The following is an 11,477-nucleotide window of genomic DNA, read 5'->3' as shown; positions in this document are numbered from 1 at the left end:
CACAGGCTTCTCATTGCGGTGGCCTCTCTTGTTGTGGAGCACAGGCTCTAGGCACGCAGCCTTCAGTAGTTGCAGCACGCGGGCTCAGTAGTTGTGGCGCACAGGCTTAGTTGCTCCGCGGCATGTGGGATCTTCCTGGACCAGGGCTCAGACCCATGTCCCCTGCATTGGCAGGCGGATTCTTAACCACTGTACCACCAGGGAAGTCCCATAGTTACTATTTTTTAAAAAAATGTCTTATCTCCTCTACTTACCTACTATGAGCATTGGATGTGCTAAGTCACTCAACAAACATTTAATGAGCACCTACTATGTGTCAGGCCCTATGCCAGATCCTGAGAAATACAATAGTGAACAAGCCAAAAACATTTCTGGAGCTTCAACTCAAACTTTGGTGGTCTGCAGAATCCCTGAAGAGACCCTGTTAAAATGCAGGTCCCAGGGTCCCATCCCAGACAGGCTGTCAGGGGTCTTGGGTGGGGCCCAGGAATGGGCACCTTTGGTCAAGTGCTGTCCTGTGGAAATTTGAGCCACAAATACAAGCCACATTTGTCAATTTTGATTTTCTAGTACTAATTACATAACAAGGTGAAAAGAAAACGGTGAAAAGTCCCTTACAGAAAATTTTAATTATATATTTTAATACATAAAATAAAATTTATTTAATATATAAATAAAATATTTTAATTACATATTTTATTTAACCCAATTTATCTGAAGTATAATTTTTAACATGTAATCAATCATAAAAAATTATAAGTGAGATATTTTGTATTCTTTTTTTAAGTACTAAGCCCTCGAAATCGGTTGTGTGTTTTACATTTACAGCACTTCTCAACTCCGACCAGCCACGAGTCAAGTGCTCGCTGTGGGTCGTGGCTACTATACCTGACAGCGCAGCTGGTGACCTGGTCTGGATGCCCGGGGGCCACAGCAGGAGCAACGCTGGACTGGATAATGTCTGTGCAGAGCACTTAACAGATTCCGGTGTCCCAAACAAAACATGGGGACAAAGACACCTGGGCCCAAATCCCGCCTCCAACCTTCTGCCCTTTCCTTGGAAGTGGCTTCACCTCCAGAGCTTGAATCTCCGCGCCTAGAACGGGCGAATTGTCCTGCCTCGAGGTAGTGGAGGAGCATCTAATGAGACGGTGTGAGGCGCCCTCTGGGTGTCGGTGGCAAGGAGGCGTGAAGGATGCGGAGAGGTTTGGATACCGAGAGAGGGCGGAGCAGGGCTCAAGCCTCAGAGACCCTGTGAGCTGTGGGCCGGGGCTTCCCAACACCGCAGGAACCGGAATGAGGGGACACGTCTGCCGGGTGCACTCAGCCTGCAGCCCCCGAGGCCACCACGGGGCGGCGCTGTGGGAAGGGACCCCGGGGATCGCGCCGGGACCCCCGGGGCTGGCATGCGGCCCGAGAATTTTTAGTAACCACTTGCCTGGCGTGGATTTCCCCTGGGAGGGGAGGATGGGATCATTCTGGTTCCCTCTGCGGCAGGAGGGGAAACTGAGGCGAGGAACGGTTTCCCTCCCTCACTTTTAAAAATTCAACCAACAGCTGATGTGATGGAAGGAACTCAGGCTTCAGAGTCCCGGTGAGGTCGCGGCTCTGACCAGCTGAGGAACCTTGACTCGTAGGCAATTCAAGCTCCCAGGCTGGTTTTCACACCTGTAAAATGGGGATACCAATACCTCCCAGGGCAGGAGCAGGACCACAGCTGATGATGGCTAGAAAGGGGCTTTGCCAACTGTCTGGTGCGGAGCCAGGGTCAACACCTGCACAAGGATTGAAAGGTGCACTTTGAAGGATGGGGATAAAAATAACAACTGCCATGAGCTAAGTGATTAATCTCCTTTACACTCTCATAACAGCCCATGAGGTTGGTGGTACTATTGCACCCATGTTCCAGATGAGAAAACTGAGTCTCAGAGACGTGGTGCGGTTTGCCTGAGGTCACATAGCCCAGCAGAGCCTGTCCCCGACTCCAGGTTTCTGTGCTCGCGTCTGACCAGACGTTAGCTGAGGCTGGAGAGGGTGGACCTCTTCTTGCCCAGCCGTTGTCTTTCATCTCTGGTTCCTGGTTTCCTTCCTCCCTTCTCCTTCCTTCCTTCTCAGCTTCTCTGGCCTCCCCTTCCATCTCCCCCCAGGTTACCAGTCTCCCCATTAAAACAAGGAGCCTCTCCATGCCCATGACTCATGCCTGCCAATCAGAGTGGTCCATGCCCCTGGCCTCAGTGGTGGGCTCAGGGCATGTGCCTCAAGCCTGGCCAGTGGATTCTGGGAGGGTTGGAACTGTTGGAAGAGGGCCTGTCTCCTTTTGCCTGCCTAGAAGCTGAGCAGTTGTGAGCCTGGGCTTCTGGAAATGTGACTTCACTTTTACCCCAGAGGAGCTGACTGACCTGTGGGCTCATGCACTGGGATGCAGCTGAAGCATCTCCAGTCTTCCGCCTGCCCCACCCTGCCCCCACCTCCCACTCATCTCCACCCCTCTCCCACCACCGACTCACCAGACCTAGGATCTGAGAGTCGAAGGGCCCCAAGATGTGGGTCCCCCAACCCCCTACTTCCACCGGGAAAGTTCTCAGCGCCACGTTGACAGGTGAGGCAGGTGTGCCAAGCGAGGAGGTTTGTCCGAAGATGCACAGCTGGTGAGCAGTGGGCCCACCGGCTAGAATCCCATCAAGGCATTCATTCCATTCCACATCTAGCAAACCTCTTGAACCCCTTCCCAGAGGCCAGCTATGAGGGTGTGGGGTGTGGCTCTGGAGACAGACTCCCCCCCGCCCCATCCCGGGCTCAAATTCCAGCTTCCTCACTCAATAGTGATCTTGGGCAAGTTATTGCACTTCTCTGTGCCTGTTTCTTATCTGGAGTGAAGTCCCCTTGTGTCTCCAGAAACCCCAAATATTCTGCCCATTGGTAGCAGTCCCTTCTTTCATGGGCCCATGCTTTGCTCATGCCATCCCTCTACTTAGATTCCTTCCAGAGTGACCATAGAGTGGTTAAAAGCATGGACTCTGGGCCCAGGCAGTCTGGCTTCCAATCCCATCTGCAGATGAGAAGGGAAAGGGAACCACAGGTGTAAAGGCACTGAGGTAGGAAACTGTGTAGCACCGGGGAGAGGGTTCTGTGGGGCTGAATGAGTAAGCTGTATGGCTGCACTGCTGATCTAGCATCCTGTCTCCCTCTTCTGCCCCCTTGAGAATTTCTGCTCTCCCTGGGATAGGGCTTCGGAAACAGGGACTGGCTTGAAGGCTCCCGGGACCTCATTTGAATAATACAGTGGAGAACTGGGGGGCCCTGATTCGCATGATGGCCCTCTGGGAGAAATAGTGTCCCAGAGGCAGGAGAGGCCCAAGGTCACAGCTTGGCAATGCCTGGCAGGATGGGGGAGGGGGTTTGCTGCAGGCCCTCAGCAGCCAAACACCCTCGCACGGAGCTCTGGGCCTCTCCACGGAGGAGCTGGAAGCTGAAATAGGACTCTATTTTGGGGGTCTGAGGCGAGCTGGAGTCACTTCCCTGCCAGATGGGAGAGGTTGCCTCAGTCTCTTCGAGGCCAGGCTCTCCGCCCTGCAGGAGTGGCAAGGTGTGGGCCTTGATAGTGCATTGGTCATCTCCCTCTGTCCTCCTAGCTGCCCTGGGAGGGGGTAGCTGGGGCTTTCCCCATTTCACAGAAGAACAGACAGGTTCAGAGAGGCCAAGTTGCTTGTGCAAGATCACTCAGCAGCAAGTGGCAAAGCCAGGATTCAGTCGGGGCCTGGATGACGCCCTAGCCTGTGCGCTAACCACAGCGGCGTACCTGAGCGTGACCTCAATAAGCAGAAGGCGAAGCCGTTTCCTGAGCACCTACTGTGTGCCGGCCCCTCTCACACACTAGCTCAGTGAGCCCAAGCTGCGCCCTGGCAGGAAGCCATCATCACCCCCATTTCACAGACAGGCCTGAGGAGAAGGGTCAGGCTTGGGATGCCCTGGCCTCAGCTGGGCATCTGAGTTACTGCACGACCACGGGCAGATCCCTTCTCCTTTGCTGGCCTCAGTCTCCCCGTCTGTAATTCGAGGAGGTGGGCTCAGGTCTGTGACGTGTCTCCCAGGGAGGCTGGCAGAGAGTTGGGGGCGGGGAGGTGGCCAGGATGACAGAGGGAGTTTTTCAAGCCTACCTTCCCCTGCCCGCTGCTTCCTGCAAACTCATTTTCCAGATCTTCAAGTCAGGCCCACCTGTCTCCAAGGGAAGAGAAGGAATTTGCATTTCCTGAGCGCAGACCAGGCCTGACGCTGTGTGGCGGGATCCACGTGCATGATGTCATCTAGTCCACACACTGTGGCCCCTGTGGAAGTCAGACAGTTGTTATTGGGTGGTTCTTACAGCTGAAGCCCAGAGAGGGGAAGCAAATCGCTCAGGACAACCCAGAGAGGAAGGGGCGCCACTGACCCCTCGCTAAGGCTGCGGGCTCCTAGCCCTTCCCTTTCTGCTGTGTCCTTCCTGATGCCACCAAGAGCCAGGGCCTTCCTCAGCCAAAGGCCGTGCTCCCAGCCCCCAGCCTGGGTTCTGGGCCGCCAGGGGGTGGCAAGGCCATTTGTGGGCCCCCTCGTCACCCACGCCTTCCCTGCAGAGACTGGACTAGAAATAGCCCTGTCCATCCTCGCCACGGTTCCCACCTTGCCCGCTCGCCATGCTCACCTGTGCGTGTCCTCCCTCCTCGCACCTGTCAGGGAGAAGACGGGAGCCAAGCTGCCCCTCCCACTTCCCGTCAGTCATCTGTCCCGCCACGCCCCCCTGCTGAGGCTCCTCTGGCAGCACCCCCGCTTCTGCCTGTCTCGTCGCTGAGCCCAGAAAACTGCCCCATCTGTTCCTGCTGCCCCATCCAGCTTCTTTCAGAGGCCCCAGAAGCAGCTTAAAGGCTTCATGGAGGCCGGACCCCATCAGGGCTGCCGACCTGCCGGCCACTCCAGCCCACTGGCCGCCATATGCAGCTTCCCGAAGGCCTCTCCCGTCACTCGCTCCTCTGCTGCAAGACCCCCCAGGTCTCCCCACTGCCTGCAAGAAAAGGCTCCTCAGTCTGCTGGACTCACTTCCTCACCTGGCCCAACCCCCCAAGAGTAGCTGTCTTCCCGCCGACACGCGCCCGCCTCCCCCACCTCGCTCTCCTATCAGCCAACCTCCGCTGCGGCTCAGGGTCTAAAACACCAACAACTGTAAGGCCAGAAAGCCCTGGCAGAGCCCTGAGCTGCTCTATGACCTTGGGTAATTCACGTGGCCTCGCTGAGCCTCCTCATCTGTAAAATGGGGATAATAATAGAACCCTCCATTCCGTCCCCACGCCCTGAACCCTCTCCTACCTCCACGGACCCGCCCTCAGCCCCCCGGTCCAGGTGTTGGCAGGGAGGCCCAGGAGGAGGAGAGGAAGGAAGGGCTTAGACAGGCCTGGAAGGAGCTGAGAAGGAGAGGACAGCAAGCTGAGCCTTGGCTCTGCCTGGCAGGGAAGGTCCCAGAAGCACGAGGCACAGGTGCTGTCCTCCAGACCCTCATTCCAAGGGTCCACATCCCAGAAGGAGGCAATCCTAGTGACAGGTCGGGGGTCAGGAGCCTGATTCTGGATTGAGCTCTGCACCTGCCTCTTTGTATGATGTCTCAAACCCCCTCCCTGGGCCTGTTTTCCCCCATCCATGGGTACCAGGAGTCCCCTCTTGGCCTCCTTCCCACTGTGGGCACTGTGAGAGCTGACACCAGCCAGCAGGGGCTCTGGCCTACCTGCCCTGTTGCCATGGCACCTGCAGCGCAGTGGACAGCTATGGCGACTGTAACCAAGGAGCCCTGGCTGCTGTCCCAAGCTTGAGCATGGAGTGTTGGGAATTGCCCACGGTCCCATTTGGCATTGGCAGCAGGGCCAAGGCCAGAGGGCTCAGGACTCCCAGCTCTCTCCCAGCACCACAGCCCAAGGTTGAACGGCTGTGGGCCCAGGCCCCAGCTACATCTTTGCCTGTTTGGTTCAGTGCTGAATCCCCTCTGCTAGACCAGGCTCCTCCTTGCGCGTAGTAGGTGCTCAACAAATATTTGTTCCATGAAGGAATGAATGAATGACACAGAAGGCCTTTGAAATCTGTAATGGGTGGGGCTGATGTGTGAGCTGATGGCCAGGACCTGGGCGAATGCCTCTGGTTGGGATCCCAAAGGGCTTGTGTAGGGATACTGTATCAGGTTTGAGGCAGTGAACAGAGTAAGTGGGGGGCCCTGGAGGTTGCCAGTGATTGCGGGAGGGGACAAAGATAGGCTTGGGCGTCGACCCAATTTTGCCAAGTGCCAATTCTGTCCTTCCCCACAGCCTCCCTGAGACCTTCAGATGTTCTGAAAGACACAGGAACATATGTGCCAGGTCCCTGGAGGTCATTAAGTCCAGTGTCTAACTTTGAAGATGAAGGAAATGAGTTTCAGAAAACTGAAGAGATTATCCAGAATCACATAGTAACTCAGAACCCAAACTCCTTCTCTAGCCTTCCAGTCCTCATATACTGTGATCTGAGTGACCTGTCAGTTTTCCCTTTTTGCATGGCTGCCAGGAAGCTCAGGGGTCAGTTTTCAAACTGTGTCTCATATGGTAAACCCATCAAAATCCTGACTGGAAGACAACTCACATTTATTATTATTATTTTTTAATTAATTATTTAAATTAGTTTATTTATGTATTTATTTTTGGCTGTGTTGGGTCTTTGTTGCTGCACGCGGGCTTTCTCTAGCTGCAGAGAGCGGGAGCTACTCTTCCTTGTGGTGCGCGGGCTTCTCATTGTGATGGCTTCTCTTGTTGTGCAGCACGGGCTCTAGGTGCACGGGCTTCAGTAGTTGTGGCACGCAGGCTCAGTAGTTGTGGCTCGCAGGCTCTAGAGCGCAGGCTCAGTAGTTGTGGCACATGGGCTTAGTTGCTCTGCGGCATGTGGGATCTTCCCAGACCAGGGCTCGAACCTGTGTCCCCTGCATTGGCAGGCAGATTCTTAACCACTGCGCCACCAGGGAAGTCCTCACATTTATTTGGATCCAGTAATATGCCCAAGACCATGCTGTGACCAGTCACGTATGAGATCTCATTTAACCCAAACAACAAGCATGTGACACAGATATGAATGGCCCTTCATAACAGATGAGGAAACAGGTTCCTAGACATAAATCAACTTGCCCAAAGTCACAAAGCTAGTAACTGGTAGTGGCAGAATTCACATCTAGGACCCCCTGGCTCTCATACTCATGATCTTTCCTCTACAAATATTGACATAAATGCCATTGCTCTTGGCTCCGTGCCCTGGTACCAACGCTGTGCCCATTGCCGGCCGGTCTTCCTTGTCTGCGCTCACCCTCTCCACAGGGAGCCTCTGGAGGAGCTGTGGAGGGGGAGCTTGGTTTTGAAACTTCTCCCCTTTCTAATCCTGGGAGCCCAGCTCTACACCGTCCTTGTGCAAAGGTTCAGATGCTGGGGGTTGCATTTTTAGAGAGTCTGACAAACACAGTCCAGAATTCTGTTAGTACTTAGCCTGAGCAGATAGCCACAAGAAGAAAAAAAGTTAAAAAAAAAAAAAAAAAGGCACGAAGATGTTGATCACAGCACTGTGTATCTTGGAGAAATGCTGAGATTCATCTGGATACAGGAGGGGAAGGATTAAGCCAACAGAGCTCATCAGAGGGCTGGCTTCATGGGAGGGACCCAAGCTCGGTTCAGTGCTCTGTGGTCTCTGTCTTGAAGTTCTTAATTTTTTCTTTGAACTTGTAAGTTTTATGAGTGAAGTCCAGTGGGATGATGTGGCATGCACATGAGGAGAGGAGGTAATCTGAAGAAAGGAAAAAGTTTTATTTTTAGTGCCTTTAATGGCAGAGTGTTCCCGACTTATGAACAAGGGACACACATGTTCATTTTGCAGTGGACCCCACAAAGTGTGTCGTTGGTGCGGTGAAAAGGGCACGGGGCTGGGGTCCAGGAGAGTGGAGTTCAAGGTTATTTCCCTCTGGGCCTCAGTTTCCCCACCTGTAAATGAGGGGTTGGCCCGCTGACCTCTATGATTTTATGAACATTATATTGAACATTATGAACATTATATTGTCATTAAAAATGGAAAATGAGGTTAGGCCTCCACACTTTCACTGCTGAGGGCGTGGGTTCAATCCCTGGTCAAGGAACTAAGATCCTGCAAGCACACAGCAGGGCCCAAACAAACAAATAAATAAATAAAACAGCCAGTATCCTCAGCTACCCCCCTCCCCCCACCAGGGGTTTGCTCAGCAGTGCTGGGCCACAGGACCCTCTATAAAAATAAAAATAAAAAATGGAAAATGTGTAGAACCCGTCAATACCAAAAGAAAAGCAGTGCTCAGAAAAAGCTACAGTGAGAAAAACCAGATCCAGGAAGAAGGGGCTGGGATCATAGCCACGGGATCTAACTAAATTAGCCTAACAAAGATAAGGCGAGAATTCGACGAGGTGAAACAGCTGAGTTGAATGCCTTCTAGGTTCTTTTCTATTTTTCCCTATGCAATTTGCCTTCATAAGGAAAATGCGTTTTTTCAGAAGCTGGGGAGGAGGAAGCAAAGATGAACCTAGAAGAATTAGACCCGAGTGGTGGGGTTTTAGACGGGATGAGGGCAGGCTGTCAGCTGGGTGAGCCCTCACCTCTCTCTCCCTTTCTCTCACCAGATGTCCCGGGGCTGTGACTGAAGGAGGGTAGAGAGGGGACAGGGCAGGGCCTCCGCTTCCTGGCCCCTCAGGGGAGATGGGGTGGAGCCAGGAAGGGCTCGGCAACTCCTCCAAGGCCCCTTCCGTGACTCCAAGCTAGTGATATATATCTAAGGTTCTTACACCCCCAGATTCAGCGATCCCCCCATCTCAGTGCCGCCAGGAGCCGGGAGTGAAGTGAGAGAGCAGAGGAGCTGCCTGCCAGGGAGCAGGGGAGGGGAAGGCAGGTGGGAGGGCTGTGAAGGGGAGCAGGTGGGAGAAGGAAGGTGAGTCAGCGCGGAGCGGAACAGCAGAGCTTTGCAGCCTTGGAGCCTCCCTGCAGCTGCATGCTCGCCTCTGGGCTCTGGGCTCGCACCCCTGTGGCCCCCGCCCCCTGTGCCCACCCCCAGTGCCCTCCACTTTGACACCACAGAAAGTCCTTGCTTCGGGCGCTTGTCAAAACTTGCCAATCCTGTGTCCTACTCGCATGTAAACAGAGAGATGGGCCCTCCTTAAGGAGCCACTGTCACAAGTGTCTGAGCAAAGTGGCAAATTGGTGACAAGGAAGGTGTCCGGGAGGGACCTTGAAGTGCCTCCACATCACTCTGGACGGGAGGCCCTCTTAGGGTGGGCCCACCCCTCTTCCTCTCTTGTCCTTATGGATGGAGGGCTGGGCAGCCTTTAAGATATGCTCCAGGTCGAAGGTGCTGTATCCAAGGGTGCCTGAGTCTGAGGTCTTCTTTAGCTACGGGTGGCAGCCCAGGGCACCAGGGCATCACTGAGATGAAGCAGGCAGGAGAGGATGAGATAGACGAGGTCCTCCCAGGGGTCTGTAGGACTGGATGGGGTGGGGGGTGAGACCCTGGGGTGCTCCCACCTGGGGCTCTTCTGAGAGCGTGGGCAGGTGAGCGGCTGCACTTTTGTCTTGCTGAGTGGCCCCTGTAGGCCCTTCGAGGCCCCCAAAGGTCACAGGTGCACTCTGGGAAATCTGGGTGGGGGCAAAGGAGGAAAAGAGGCAGCCCCTCCCCCCTCTCTTAGCCCCTGCCTCAGGGAGGACAGGAGTGAAGGGGCACCCAGCCCCTGGGCTTCTGACACCTTGGTTCAGGCCAACCCCTTTGTTCTCTGGGCCTCAGTTTCCTCTCTGAGACCAAGCCCTTGTCCCACCTACCTTGAAAGGTGTTATGCAAATAAGAGACATTGTAATGAGTTGTTGGGGACTTGGACCCCTTTCTCCAGGAAAGAGGCCTCAGGTTCTCCTATTAAACTGTTAAGGCATGTGGAATGCACCATGATTTACCCAAATGGCCAAATGTTGCCTGATGAAATGTGGTCATTCACAAGCAGCCAACAGCACTTCACAGCAGGTGAGCCTGCCTCCTGGTTCCCTGTGTTTCCTGAGAGAACTGGCACCTTTGCGTAGAAGATTCCTGGGAGCAGGGAGGGTGCCCTCTGCTTCCTCATACTCTGAATGTTGGGTACACAGTTGGCCTGTAAAATAGACTTAGAGATGGAAGGAACCCTCAAACTCGATGGTTCTGTGATAGATGAGCAACTATGGCCACAATTCCACCTGGTGTGTACACCCTTTGCAATGGGACTTGACCATGCTCCCAAGGGGTGGAGTCGATTTCCCGCCCCTTGAATCGTGACCGGGATTAGCCAATAAAATGCAATGGAAATGATGTTATACAAGTTCAAGGCTAGGCTCCAGAGACTTTGCAGCTTCTGCCTTCACCCTCTTAGGCGCCAGGAAGGGGTCTGGTATAGCCAACTGGAGGAAGAGAGGCCACTGGAGGAGAACCGGGGCCCCCCCGTGCCCCCCCCCACCCCTGGGCCAACAGTGAGACCTACTGCACAACACATGAGTGAGGCCCTCATGGATCTTACAGCCTGGCTGATCTCCCTGCTGAGCAGGGCTGCTGGAGTGAGCCCAGAGAAACCAGATGATGAGCCACCCAGCCCTCCTACAGCACCGCAGAAAGAATAAACCATTGTTGTCTAAGTTGAGGGTGGCCTGTCACACAGCACAGGCTAACTGAAGCCCGGGGCAGGGAAGGGACTCACCCACGGTCCCACAGTGAGGCAGAGACCAGGTCCAACTATGACCAGGTTTCCCGGCTACCCCCTAGAGCCCTTCCCACCGCGGTGTCCTGCAGCCAAGTTAATCAGCCCGGCCTGGTGGGGGTGGGTATGTGGGGTGTGAACCAAGCAGGCTCTTCCCACTTCTCCCTGAGTCATAAAGGGTTGGCTGACGTCCACACAGGCTTCCCCTGCCCAGCATCACTTAGGAAGAAGGTATGGTTCATCCCATTCTAAAGATAGTGAAACTGAGACCAAGAGCTGATGGGCAACTTGCTGACAGCCACACAGCTTGTTAACAGCAAAGCTCTGACTCAAACCCACTCAAACCTCTTAGGGCCACTTAGGATCCTTCCCACTGGCTCCCAGGAAGGAGACCAGCAGGTGATAAAGTTCCCTCCAAGGGTCAGTCTCTCAGACAGGAGCACAGACACATACACAATACACACAAACCTACCACACACACACACAAACACATACCATACACACACACAATACACACATATGTACCACACACAGACACACATCATGTTGGTCTCTCTCTCTCTCTCTCTCTCTCCCTGTTTCCCTCTGTCTCTTCTTCCCAACCCTCCATCTTCAACCAGCCTACCCCTAATGGACCATATACTTTATTAAAAATATATAGTTACAAACTCCATTGTCAACCTGGGCTGGGCCTGCAGGCCCAGAGGGACCACAGGGAGGGAT

Source organism: Balaenoptera acutorostrata, chromosome 11, assembly GCF_949987535.1.
Source record: "Balaenoptera acutorostrata chromosome 11, mBalAcu1.1, whole genome shotgun sequence".
Classification (NCBI taxonomy): Eukaryota; Metazoa; Chordata; class Mammalia; order Artiodactyla; family Balaenopteridae; genus Balaenoptera; species Balaenoptera acutorostrata.
The sequence above is the reverse complement of the archived record's forward strand: the minus strand, read 5'-3'. Positions refer to the sequence as shown.